Here is a 13,695-nt window from a genome sequence, read left to right as displayed (position 1 = left end):
TTTGGTTGTGATTGTTTTCTTCTTGGATTTTGTTTGGTTTTTGTTTTTTTTGGTTTTTTGTTTTTTTTTTTTTTTAATAGTGTACAGCTCATGACAGAGGGAACGTCTTTCTTTTTTGATGTAATCTTCAGTCCTTCATCACAAAACACTCAGTGGATAAGAGGGCAATGCAGTGGTTTGATTTTTGGTGAGTTAAGCTGTTTCTGTTTTCTCCTTTTTCTTTTCCCCTTGCAGGTTCTAAGGGGAAAATAGTTACTCAGTAATCCTGTCGCACTTGCTATTGCCTGCTCCAAATAACTATGCTTCTAGCATCTTACATTAAAATTACTTCATTTTGTCTTCAAAGGCAGATAAAGAGGATGATCCTTAGAGTGTGCTTAGGTTGCATTATGCACATTTCTACAGAAAAATATTTAGCTAGATATCATATCTTACAGATTACTCACATTAATAGATATATTTATGTATACCAGAGAAGGTGTTTACAGTATATTAAAGAACTCTTCCTCCTGCAGTGGATATTTTCCTCTTTGTTCCACGTTTTATGCCTATGTATATACTTTAATATTCAGATAAGAGACTAACCTTGAGTGTGTTAGGCATTCAAAACGCCCTGAAACACATCTGCACTGAGAGAAGTTCTCTGCCTGTAATTGCCCTGCTGCTTGCAGTAAGAAGCCATCTAGAAAGTGCTTGTTGCACTAAGCAATCACCAAATACCTTCTGAAGGCTGAGACAAAGATTAAATAGGAACTGAAAAGAGCACCTGATAATCACTCAGCCAGCCAAACAGCTGAACTTAACTGCTAATCACAAACTAAAAAAAGCTACAAGATGGTACCAAATTAAGAGAATTTTATTTGCACAGGCAGGATGTTTTTCTGGAACAGGACAGGTTCTGTTATTACTGGCAATAGGAGTGCAGCAGTTGCACAATGGCACAAAATGCAACTTTCACCATACTCACTGCACTAGCTAAATTTTTGCATGCATACAAGACATCTGACACAGATGCAAAGATCTCTTTCACAGAACTAATGAGAACAGTCTTTTTGTCTAAATTTTAGCTTTTTTTTTTTTTCCATAATTGCATGAGTTCCCATTTTTATGTATGAAAATAAGGGAGCCATTTCTCCATGGCAATATCCTATTCCATTCATGTCATTAATACAATAAATCAAATATAATTTAAATTATTAAAATGATCCCTCAAATGGGAAAACAAGCGTGTTACTTGAAAGATTCCTATTAGCACAGAGCTTTAATTATTTTAAAGGAGGTCATGATGGATATATTCAAAACCAAAGAAAGCCAGTTAAACAAAAGAAAAGCACCAGTCTTTAAAGGTGGTAGACCTAAATTATCTAAAATAACCAACGTTTGTCAGTTATTCAATGATTAAATACACACTGTAGAGATCTTTCCAAGTTCAGATGGTGAAAGTTGCAATAATTTTTGTAAAAGAAATCAGTTCCTTTTCAGTTGGGTAGCCAAAATCCTAAGTCACTCCTGAAAATGAAGGCTGATTATAGGATTCACTTCAAACCCGTGTACGTCATCACTAATCACATGAAATTACAAATTAGAGATATATTATCAGCAGCCAAGTTAAATGCAAATTAGACAGGAGGAAAAAGAATTCAAGCAGTATCACCTGGTTTAGAAGGAAAGCAGAAAACAAAATAGATCACTTTTTTCTCTTTTATTTGCCTTATTCCAATTCAAGATACTTGATAGGTAAATTTAATTTAATCAATTTGTAATTTAGAAGCAAGGATAACTTTCCCAAATATCTTGTAGTCAATGGAACTAATGACATCTTAAATTACTGTCCCAGGAACATATAAAATAGTATATATGGTTATTAAAATATCAGAACAGAGGATGTATTAGGAAATGGATTTAATGGAAAGATTCCTATATCTTGGTTATATATATATTTATTATTTTATTTTATTCATGTGCTACAACAAGCCATATGATTCTATGAAATACTTCAAATAGAAAGCAGAAATAATCTACCTTGCATTATCAATGTTAAATTTCACCATAATGGGTGTGACTTCTCCACAATCAACCATGCTGTATGAATCTGGGCCGTGAATTTGTCTAGTTACCTTGTATGAAATCTCTGCCTTCTGTGCTGTAGAAAGAACTTTAGTATAGTCTAACCTATAGAAGTATCAGTTGTGCTTTATAACACCAATGATATAGTTCATGTGAGCTTCTTAATGTCTTTTTTTCTCCCTCTCAATGATTCTAACAGATGAGACATCACTGGACATCCTCTCAGGTCAGAAAAAAAATAAAAATGTCTATGCACAGTGGAATTACTTTTCAAACATGCCAATGACATGTAATATTGGAAGACCTATGTATGATGCCTTGGAGCTGAATTATGTAGACACCTTTGTATCTTATTATTAATTCAATCCATATTCCAGATCAAATGCTCATTCAAAAACAGGAATGGCTCTGCATGTTCATCACTCCACCCAGCTTACAGACCCCAGGTCCATGCATCTGTTCTAGCTCTTTATGAAAAAGTGGTTATGGAGGTTGTGATTCCAAGCTCAGTAAAGGTTAGAAGTGAAAGTTATTGTTCGTCTAATCAGCAACAAAGTTGGAGTGCTTTATTCCCATAAAGACATGGACTGACATGGGCTGCCTTACCCTGCAGGAAACTGATCAGCTCATGTTTGAGGCCATGACTGTATTGCTGTCCAACTAGCTAAATAAAAACAAAACCAGAACAAGCTTGGTTTTTTTTTTTTTTCATTTTGACTGTTTGATATTTTTAGCTTTTCTTTTTCCATCATTATTTCAAAGATTTCTTTACAATTTCAAGGCAAATTTTGTATTATCTGATGAAATTTGTGGTTTATAAAAGTTGAAATGGAGGCTGGTTCTCCTCACTGAGTCTTGCTCTTTGGTTTTATTAACCCAAGTGCTCCTATGAGCCTCTCCCAGCATGTATCTTTCCAACAGTATGTAATTATATATCAGAAGAAGCACCATGACTCAGTAGTAATTATTTTGGTAATAATTTGGAAAAGAACTTGTGCAGGGTTAACTATCAAACCTGAGAGTATCAGGGACTTCTTACACAATTGCGTATTTATTCAGTTAAACGAGATAACACACACACAAATTTATTAGTACCCAAAGCAATGACAGTCTTGTCTACCTCAGAGAATTTGTGATCTGAATTTAAAAGAGAAAATCTAAAAAATTCTTTTATGTCCTTTTAAGTTCTTTGGGGGCCAGAAATTCTCACATTTGTATATGATGTCACTTTGGGCCCCCCAAAATTTTAATACAAGTGATCGCTGTTTCCTGATGAAAGCAACATCATAACCTCATTCATGACAGAGAATAAATGTAGAATCCTTCAAAACTAGAAGTATTTCAGACAAGCGCCAGTTTGAAGAACACTTGCCAAGTGATGTTTTTTGTTACTTCCTTGAGACTGCTTGTTCTGATTACTGTTCTGCATAAATACAAGCCATACTCATAGTTCGTAGATCCACACTTTGTGAAACTGTACATTTGGGTTGTAATGTTTCTATGCTAGATCTGCCTTTCTGGGTTTTAAGTGGTGGTTGTTGCCTTTGGGTTTTCTCCACTTATTCAAATATATTTCAACTATCTGTGAAACCAGCAGTGGAAGAGGAGAGGATTATAAAAATGTTAGAAATTAGTTCTATTTTACTTTTAAGTATTTATTTTAAATACTCTTACACTATTACTCTTCAGATCAGAAGCATGATGTTTTACAGAGCTAATAATTGTGTTTGGACATTTCTCTCTTGTGAAAATGCCTGCAAAATTTGCCAATATCAAAAATGTAAATAAATATGGGTTTCATTTGCTCAGTGGCAGCTCACATCCCTTATAAGTCTGTGTTCATTCATGGTGTCAGAATTCCTCAGAGCCCTGAATGCTGACTTAGCACATATATGACATTTTCAGAGTGAACAGACATGTAAAGGGACTACCTGCACAACCCCCCTTCAATTAGTATCTGGAGAAAGGTAAGAGAAAAGAAAGATTTTGCAAGAAAATGAACCATCAGTTAAAGGGTTGAAAGTTAAAAAATATCATAATGAAGTTTGTCCATTATCTTAATCCATTCCTTTTATTCCAGGCAGTTATGATCTACTTCAGGTGAATCCCTGCTATTTTTAACCTGGATTCATACTTCACTCATTAGACAAAGTTCTGCTAGTTTAAGAATGAATTCTTGCTTAGCCCTGGAAAGCAGGGAATGCTGTCATATGTGGTACCTATGCTTTACATGCATTGGAAGAGAATGAATGCCTTCCTCTCCAGGCAGTTAAATTCTGCCTAGAAGCAGAGTCTGTCTCTGACCACTAGAGTTCATGAGGGACTCTCCACAGTCCCTTACACCAGATGTTTCACACAGGGTCAATAACAATGTGCTTCTCATTTCTGAATGCCCACCTCACGACCCTGATGGGTCAGTTGAAGAAGCACTGAGAAGTCACAGTTGCAATTAAAGTGAATGGATGCTGTGATTGAAGATGCAGATTATTATAAAATGTGACAAAATCCCACAGTCTGGACCCTGGGTAGCTTAGCACTGACTGTTGTCTTTGTATCTCTGCTGCCTGTCTGTAAAGTGGAATATATTACCTTGTCACTTCGGAGAGGTTTTGTTAAGATAAATTAACCTTCAGGAAGCTCTCAGAGCTTTGCATGATGAGCACCATAGGGAAGCCCAGAAGGGAATGAATAATTCTGTCTTTAGCTCAGTGTAAGAGTGGTGTGCATGGGTGAGGCCTAGGAACACACACTGAAAAATAAAAAATAGCAAAATGTTGAAAACCTGCTTAACTAGTTAATTAACTAGTTAATTAATTTGATTCCATTTTCCCCATACTCAATATGAGGTGGGGGAGGATTTACAAAAAATTCCTGTGTCATGGTATATTTAAAGACTACACGATTTTGGATATGAAGAAAGGAATTCTTGCTTTGCTATCTCTTGAGTACTTGATTTGAAACTTTAAAAATGGTCTCTCAATACAGCTTTTTATGTATAGTAGAACATTTTATAGCTCTCTCTACCATTGTCTCTCTCTACCATTAGGCAGCTGGGAGAAAAGCTCACAGAACCTTAAAATGAGACTTTGGGCATGAATCCAAAAGCTTTTTCCTGATTTTTCTTAGCTTTTATAAGAGAAAAAAAAAAAAAAAAAAAAAAAAAAAAAAAAAAAAAAAAAAAAAGTTGATTAAGCATAGTCTGTAGCCTGAGTTTATGGAAAACCTGTGAAACTAAGCTTTTTATAGAGAAAACCTTGATGCTATTTTACTCTTCTTATAAACCTCCTCCTTTTTATATATAATTTTTTTTCTTTTTTTGCCCTGTTGGTTCATACACAGAATAAAGTAGAACTATCTGAGCAGTATGATACATCCATTTTGACTTAACAAAGTTTTTGAAACCTGGAGTTCCTAAGTTGCTTAGAATCATATGATCAGAAAACCAACCAACCAAAACAAAATAGATGCAGAAATGTTATGGTAGTATTTTATACTCCCTTATTTTTTATGCATATGGACTGCAATTTTTCTGAATTCAACCTTCACTGAAATTTCCGTTTGATTTCCCCCTTTTTTGGCTCTTAGTACCACTGAGGTTGTTGGTCCCAAACAAAATAGAAGTTAAGGGTGTTTCTTGGAAGGCACATTGGAGAGCAGGACAGTAACTAAGCAGTTTTGTCCATGTTATTTAGAATGCTGTTGGTGAGGGATGTCCTCACCATGTCCAAAAAAAATGTGGGGACGCCTAGGGACAATTATCAGGCTGCCCAGATCGAAAACTTAATTCCCTTCTTTGGGTAGTGCTAAAGCAAAAAACATTCTGTCCATGAAGAAGTCATATTTTCTTTTTTGCATAGAGTTGGCTCCAACATTTGCTTGATTTGTTAAGACCTGTCAGTTTGCTGAAGGAAAGAGTGTTCTCATAGGGCTCAAATAGCATATTTAATTTTCTTAAAGGCATAACAAATGGATATAAATCCTGGTGAATTTATGTTTTTTACATTGTTAATTTCTCTTTTTCCCCGTCTTCACCAGCACAGGCATGTTAGGTACAAATACACACAGAAAAAGCAGCAAAATAAGCAGAATAGATGTTACCTTGGGGGTGTTTTATGATGGTTTTAGTTTTTTGGGTTGGTTTTTGGTTTTGTTTGGTTTGGTTTTCTGTTATTTTTTTTTTTTTGGTTGGTTGCTTTTTTTGTTTTGATTTTTTTCTTGGTTTTTGTCTTTATTTTTGTGGTTTGTTTGTGTTTTTTTGGTTGCTTTTTTTCTTCCAATTTTGAAGGCTTACAATAAATCATGAAGGTAGAGAGTAGCCTTAGGGAAAAACTGTTTTCTTACAAGACAAGTTCCTTATTTACACTTGAAAATACTTCTTCTGTTGTTTCATAGTATCTGTTATCTGATTGTTTGGTTTTGGAACAAAATATTAGTCAAATAAGTCTTTATGAACAATGCTGCTCTGCGGTCATTTTTGCTATGTTGTAATTTTCAGTTGTCAGTTAAGCTTTCTGAACATCCACAAGTTGTACAAATTTAACCACATTACAGCCTTATTAATTCCTCTCTACAATAACTGTTGCATTTGAGAAAAATTCCAGTTCATATCAAGATTAAATTATGATGTTTCTTTCTTCATTACATTTTTAAGGAATTTTGTTTTGTGTTTTTAATCTATGCTGTGCTTAGCCCTCTTGTGGACAGTTCTTTAAGGAATGAGAAAGCTGAGGATAGGAACAGATTATTACAACTTTCCCCAGCAAGCTGGGAAACTGGAAACTGAGACAGCCAGTGCAACTCCCAAAACAAGACTGTCTGTGAAAAGTACCACTGGACCATTATCAGTATATGATCAGCTAGGACAAGAACACTATTCCTGATTATTTATCCAGGAAAACATGAGGCATGTGCAAATCTTTTCAGCTAAAGAATTCAATTCCTATTAGCTATTCCCCAAATGACTTTATGCAGTTTTGTTAATTTTAAAAACAACAAAGAAATAGGAGAATGCTTAATAAACAAATGTAGTGAAGTACATTTAGCTTGAAAAGGGAGAGATCTCTGATTTAATAAAGCTGTAATCTTTCATTATGCAGCTGATGAGAGCAAATGTAAGAATTTCAAAATAACATAGACTATTTTTGTCAACAATGGATATTGCATATCCCTTTGAGGTAAGCCAATGACAATGCAAAATGCCTACTATAATGCCTTTTCAACACATTGGAAAACTTCAGAGAGGAGATGATGAAAAATTTTGGCAAAGCTTCAGCTATCTGCATATAAAATTATTCCATTTTTTTCAGTAAATAAATTCACTTTCATCATTTTAACTACAGGTATTTCCTTTGCTTTAATTTTTATATAGATCAATGAAACAGCTAGCATAGCAGTTTCAGCCTGTGAAAGGAATTTTCTTAAGAGCCAAAAGGCAAGGGCATCAGCATTTGTATCTGGTCATTATTTTACTGCATTTGCCTGCCTGTGACACAATAGTTTTCAAGTAAATTTGATAACTGGGAGGTCCTTCATGATGCAGGACTGAGAAGCCAAGAGGGAACTGGAAGCTCCAGAGGTCATTGCAAAATGAGAAGGATTTTCTTTCAAAGGTAGCTGCTAAGCAGAAACCCATCAAAGACTAATTTTCATCTGCGCTTTAGCAGAAAGAAACTGTCCAGTATTTGACATACTCACCTTGGAAACAATCTGGTTTTTTATCTCTCTCTCTCTCTTGTCTTCATTATCCAGTGAATCAGTGAGAATTTGTTCCACTGTTTTTTCATGCATCTACACTCTATAAAGAAAATACATCCTTTATATGAATTATCAGTATGAGTGATATAATTTTCCCCGTGATATTCACCCTGGTGCAATAAATCCATTGTACTAAGTAAGATCCATGGAACAGTAGTCCACAGCCTAGAGAGAAGTACCTTTTTCAATAATCATTAGTTAGATATTCACTTTCTTTAACATTCAATATAATATTTTAAATGGCAAAAACCTGCACTTTTGAATGTTTGAACCTACTTGGGGACATGGTTTAGTAGACTTGGCAGGGCTGGGTTGATGGTTGGATTCGATGATCTTAAAGACTTTTTCCAATTGTAATAATTTTATAATTAAATGTTCTACTTTAAAGACAAATATTCTTTAACAACTAAATGAACTTTTGATTGGCTAAGTACAAGTATTCATCATCTGTACAGGAAAAGCCTTAAGGACTATTCATGATTCTGCATTTTGACAACACAATTATTAATTAGAAGCTTAAAGACAGAAGTGGATCCATGTTGAAGTGTGAATATGCTTGTGATTAAATGTTAGGATTTGTTGATTGGAAATGATTGACAGGTTACTTTGTTTTTCAGGATGATTTATCAGTAAGATTTAATTTGAGCTTTTGTTTTTTGGTTGGTTGGTTTCCTTTTTATTTGTTTTTGGAGAGGTTATGTTTTAGAATCATGAGTTGGAATATTGTGAAAGAAAATAAGCCACAAAATAAAGCAAAATGAACTTTATTTGGGCTAATCTATTAAAATAGCTTTCTGTCTTTGTGACATTCCTAATATTTCCTCATTTTCATTTTGACAAAAAAGCTGATTTAACCAATGGGAGACTTTTTTTTACTTCAGTGGCCAAGGGTTCACAGTTCTTCTGGATGATAGAGTGTTTGCTTTATAAAAACTCAGATTTTTCTCACTTACTTGTAAATTATCAATATGTTTCTCAAAATCAAACTCCTTAAAATTATTCTCAAGAAAAAAACTCATGCTCATTTAAAAGTAGCACTTCTGGTTAGTCAAACTGTCAATGTTTAATATTTATGTGGCCAGAAGGTTCTGTGTCTTTGGATTATAATGAAAAAACTTTGTAAAAGGCTTCATTAGAACTCTCATTCATCATTGGATGGACTGGAGGTGCATGAGGAAAGACTGGACATGTCACTTACTGCCATGGTTTAGTTGACTTGAAGGTGTTAAGTCTTAGATTAGACTCAATGATTGTAGAATTCTTTTCCAACCTAATCGATTCTGTGATGCAATGTAACTAGATGAAGAACTTTGGTATCTTTTTAATCGCTTTCTGGTTTATTTCTTTCATTTAATCTTAACATATATCCATTATTTCAGGTAAACACAATGTTAGGTATCTAAGAAATACCATTTGCAGATAAGTAGTTTTTCCAATGCTTTCTTTTTCACCTTGATTATTAGCTTGTCATTTTGACAGGTTAAGAAAAAAATGACCCGATATAAAACTTCTGAACCTCTGTAGTTTCTCTCAAATTTTTTCTTATTCTTTTTTCATTCTTCTCTCTCTATCTCTCTCTCTTTTTTTTTTTTTTTTTCTTTTATTTCTAAATTTCTTTCTGAATAACTGGGGAATATCTGGGATATGCGAAATACAAAAACCACACCCAAACCTGACATTTTAGAGCAAGTATGATTGTAAGTGCCCTTCTTTGAAACCTTATAAAGGATATAATTCACAAGATGGGAGGGGGAGTCATTGATAGGAGATGGAATTCAGACACAGCATGCTGTGTAACCAAACAAAAGTGTTGCCTTTCATTGTTTAATATTTCTAGCAGTAAGGTGGTACCACTCAGGATGTTGAAAAGTAACACATGGTGGGGCATATAATTAAGTGAAGCCTGAAGAATAATTATACTAGCAAAGCTCAGCATAATGAGAAACCAGAGTTGGGGGTTTTTATATCGTATTGTGACATTAAGTACAAAATAGAAATGTGAAGCTAATGCATCTATTGAAAATGGAAGAAAACTGAAGATACAGACATTGTAACAAAAAAAGGCCACTTTTATCTTTTGTAGAATACTACCATTCCATATTCCATTTAACTAAAATAAAGTTTTATTTAATAAGGGATTGATAAAATTTCAGAAGAAAAACTTGAGAATATTAATTGATCTAAATGGAAACTGGCTCCATTCCTCTGTTGAAATATTTATATTTTCTCTGTAGTCATACAAATAAAATGTCACAATTACTCTGAAAACTGCAATACCAGTTAAAGCCAAGTATCTAAGCTATTTAGAAGAAGCTAAACTGAATTTTTCAGCATGAGCCTGTTCATAAGGGACAGCTCTAGGGTTGCCACAACAGCAGCTTTTTGCTGCCACTCCAGAAGATTACAAGGGAATTTAATTAATACTGCATTTGGAAGAGTGAAAAGATGTCTGTCCAAGATAATTCTCTAATTCTGGGACCTAGCTTGTGTTGCAGTGGGCTTTCCTCTGACTATGTGAGATGTATTATAAAAGAACCAGAAAGTATTTCAAACTTCATCCTTGTTTCTGCCACTGCTCTCCAGGTACAAGGATTATGAAGGTAACAACTCTTAAGTCATGTTTTACTGGCAATACTTGGGTCTTTAACACTTTTCTGAAATAGGAGAGCAACCCAGCTGCATATCCTAAAGGTGTCAGTACTGATATTACTAGGTTTCTTAGACTATCCCTGGTGTGGGCATAAGGTTGGCAATTTGATAGTTTGATGGCAGAGTGGGTGATCCTAAATCTGTTTGGGAGTGCAGCTAGACATGAAGTAGGACGTCCTAAGGTGTCATTTAGGCACAAGGCATGTATGCTTAAACAACCAATGCACTCATAAGATTTTCATGGTTCTGTCCATTCTTCCGTAAAATAAATGCCCAAGAGAAAGACATTTACATTTATCTATACTAATATAATCACTTAAAAGGATGAAAAACCAGAAGGTGGAATATAGACACAGAATTCTATGAAAAATAATAAAAAAAAATCCTTATGGAAATAATATTTTCTGCAAAAAAATGCAGAATTTTTTTTGTTGTTTCTCTCTATAAATGCATGATATTAAATTTTGGTAACAGAGGAAAGCTTTGGGGGAAATTATTCATCTGTTACTGACATCAAGTGGCTCTCCCTGATGTCTCTCTTATATTAAAAAAAAAAAAATATTTTCCTCAGAAAGAATTTTTTAGGTTTTTGGAAGAAAAAGTTATCTCTTTAAACTTTAAAAAGCTTTTCCTCCTGGTGCTAGGAGAGATTTCATATCATTGGTGCTTCACCATGAATTCAAGGGGTGTCTTGCACTCTTAATAGTCTGATTCTATAATTTCAGAGGAAGCTGAAGAAGCAATTTCAAATTGAAGAAAAAAGAATTTTGATTTCACATCTCTGTACAGACGCCTTTAGAAATTCCCATCTACTGAATCCTTTTAATTGTTTTAATTATTTTGTTTTTAATTACATAGGCAAGCAGTAGATATGTTTGATGGTGGCTGGTTTGTATTATTACAAAGTAATGCTAAGAAAATCTGAATGATTGGCACAGTACTTGAAGGAGAAAAAAAATAAAATAAAATGTCTTTTGCATCTTAACACCCATCTGATTGAAGATAATTTAAAATAAAATTTAAAAGTTCATTTAAAATTTTGCTTGGTAAACAAAAAAGGGGATAAGGTGGCCAGAGCAAAAAATCACTTAGATCTCTACAAGTAAAAATGTGTGTCACTTATTGTAGGAAAGAAGTTGGCTGACCCTGCTGCTCATGTCTGACAACCTCACCCATAAACATTAGGAAGAAGCTACCTGCCAAGAATGCTCAGTGTACATTGCCTGCCACATCTTTACAGCTGAAACAGGAGATGCCTAAAAGCTTTATATTCCTTTTTTTTTTTTTTCCTTTCCTTAATAGCAAGGCGAAAGTCTGCTTTCTCTTGAATCTGAAGTAGGACAGTGAATCATTCTAGCTCTTTGTAGTGTAAAGTTGGAGGCATTGTAGAGGGCACTGCTCTGTACTATAAAACCAAAGGGAGCGTTTCAGGTGTAATTCTCTCCAGTGCCGGTGTAAGTACTGCCATGGCAGTTACCACATAATGCACAGCACTGCTGCACAAGTTGACCCCTGGGGAGCATTTAGTAAATTGTAAAGGACTGTGAAAGCACAAAATAAAGAAAGATGGACTTTTCTTCTGAACACACTGGTCTCATTTAGCAAGTACTGTGAAGAGCAATAAGGAAGTTAAAAGTTCCCCAGCAGCAGCAACTACCCTTGCTTTACACAAAAAAGTTGGCTCCATCCTTGTCCTGGAAAAACTACAAAGTTATGCTACAGAGAAATGCCTTCCACCAGCAGCTCTCATGAAGGATGCAGGGCAGAGAGTAGGGTGTCTTTAACGTTGTGACTAGTGAGGGCTTTTGTGAAATCATACTGATCTGTCACTGACCAACAAATAAAATAAGGGGCCAGCCTCCACCCCACCATTATCCTTTCCTAAACTGGTCTGAAATGCCCAGCAAGTATCAAGAAACACCAACCAAGAGTCTGAATTTCTTCCCCCCAGTGAACTATCTGCATGTCAAAATGAAGGTTTATAACGTTTTGACAAAACCAAACAGTCCAGCCAGCTGGTTAAATCCTTTCAGGCGCAAATTCAGAGGAGCTCTACTCTGATCCTTGTTCTGGCATTGACTTTCCCTGGATTGGGAGTGCTGCATAAAATTAGAAATCCTGTATCTAGATTTGAGTTAAATACGATAACTGTGTCCAAAGAATTCTGGAATTCACAGATGGAAGCTAATTAATTGGTCCTAAGTCGAACTTGTCAGTGGTCACTCACTAAAATGGCCTGATTGTTGTAGCACTGTGTCATTACTTTTTGTGCCTAGTTCCTCTGAGGGTGATGTTGTAATGTCTGGATCTAACTGAGGTTTTCTGGCATGGTACTGCCCTTCCTGAGAATGCCATATGTCAGAGGAACAACATGAAAAAACATTAAGCGATATCCTCAGGCGTGTCAGCTTCAGTCAGTTGCTTCAGTTTGTATCTCATAGAGTCTTAGTATTACAAATGCACTGGTACAGACAATTGCCTGCATGATTTCAAAAATTAGTTTTATCAGAGACTTTTTTCTTCCAAATTTTGAAAGGATAATGAGCAGGAAAATGGGTGCCCAAAAAAAAAAAAAAAAAGCAAAACTGACCTTTTCAACTATTAACTATAACCTGGTTTGGATTCTCTTTGAGGCCAGGGTGCAGGTGTGATTTTCTTCCTGTTGCTTTTCCATAGCTAGTTCTGTCAAGGCTTTTCACAAAAAAAATTCTTTAAAAATGTGGTGCTTTTTTAACTTGTTTCCATTTATTTATTTTTAGAGCACCAGCCATGTAAGACCACTTTAAGGGCAAACAGCAGGAGCAAGTCCAGACAGCAAATGTAGCACATCAAACCTTTTCTTATAAATTCTTTCCACTCATCTCCCTCTGCCCCCCTCTCCACTGCAAATAAAGGACTGAAGAAAGGAAGAAAAAGCTTACACAGCATCATTTGCATCCCTGCCTTTAGCCAGTCACATTTTCCTAGCTTGAGGTGATATGCATTATTGAAGAATGTCCAGCACTCTCAAGTAAATATGTGCCACTCAAATAAATAACTAGGTACTACACTCCTCTGTACTCTTGGGCAGTGTTTATAATAACCCACATGCATCCCAGTTTTCATTTTCATTTTTCATTCTTACTTTCATTTTTCAGGGAACAAACTTTTTAGCAAGTGTGTCAAATATACAAAGACCAATCAGAATGAAGTAACAGCTTGTATTAATTGTTGAATCAGTACAGC

The sequence above is a fragment of the Sylvia atricapilla genome, chromosome 1 (assembly GCF_009819655.1).
Source record: "Sylvia atricapilla isolate bSylAtr1 chromosome 1, bSylAtr1.pri, whole genome shotgun sequence".
NCBI lineage: Eukaryota > Metazoa > Chordata > Aves > Passeriformes > Sylviidae > Sylvia > Sylvia atricapilla.
The sequence above is the reverse complement of the archived record's forward strand: the minus strand, read 5'-3'. Positions refer to the sequence as shown.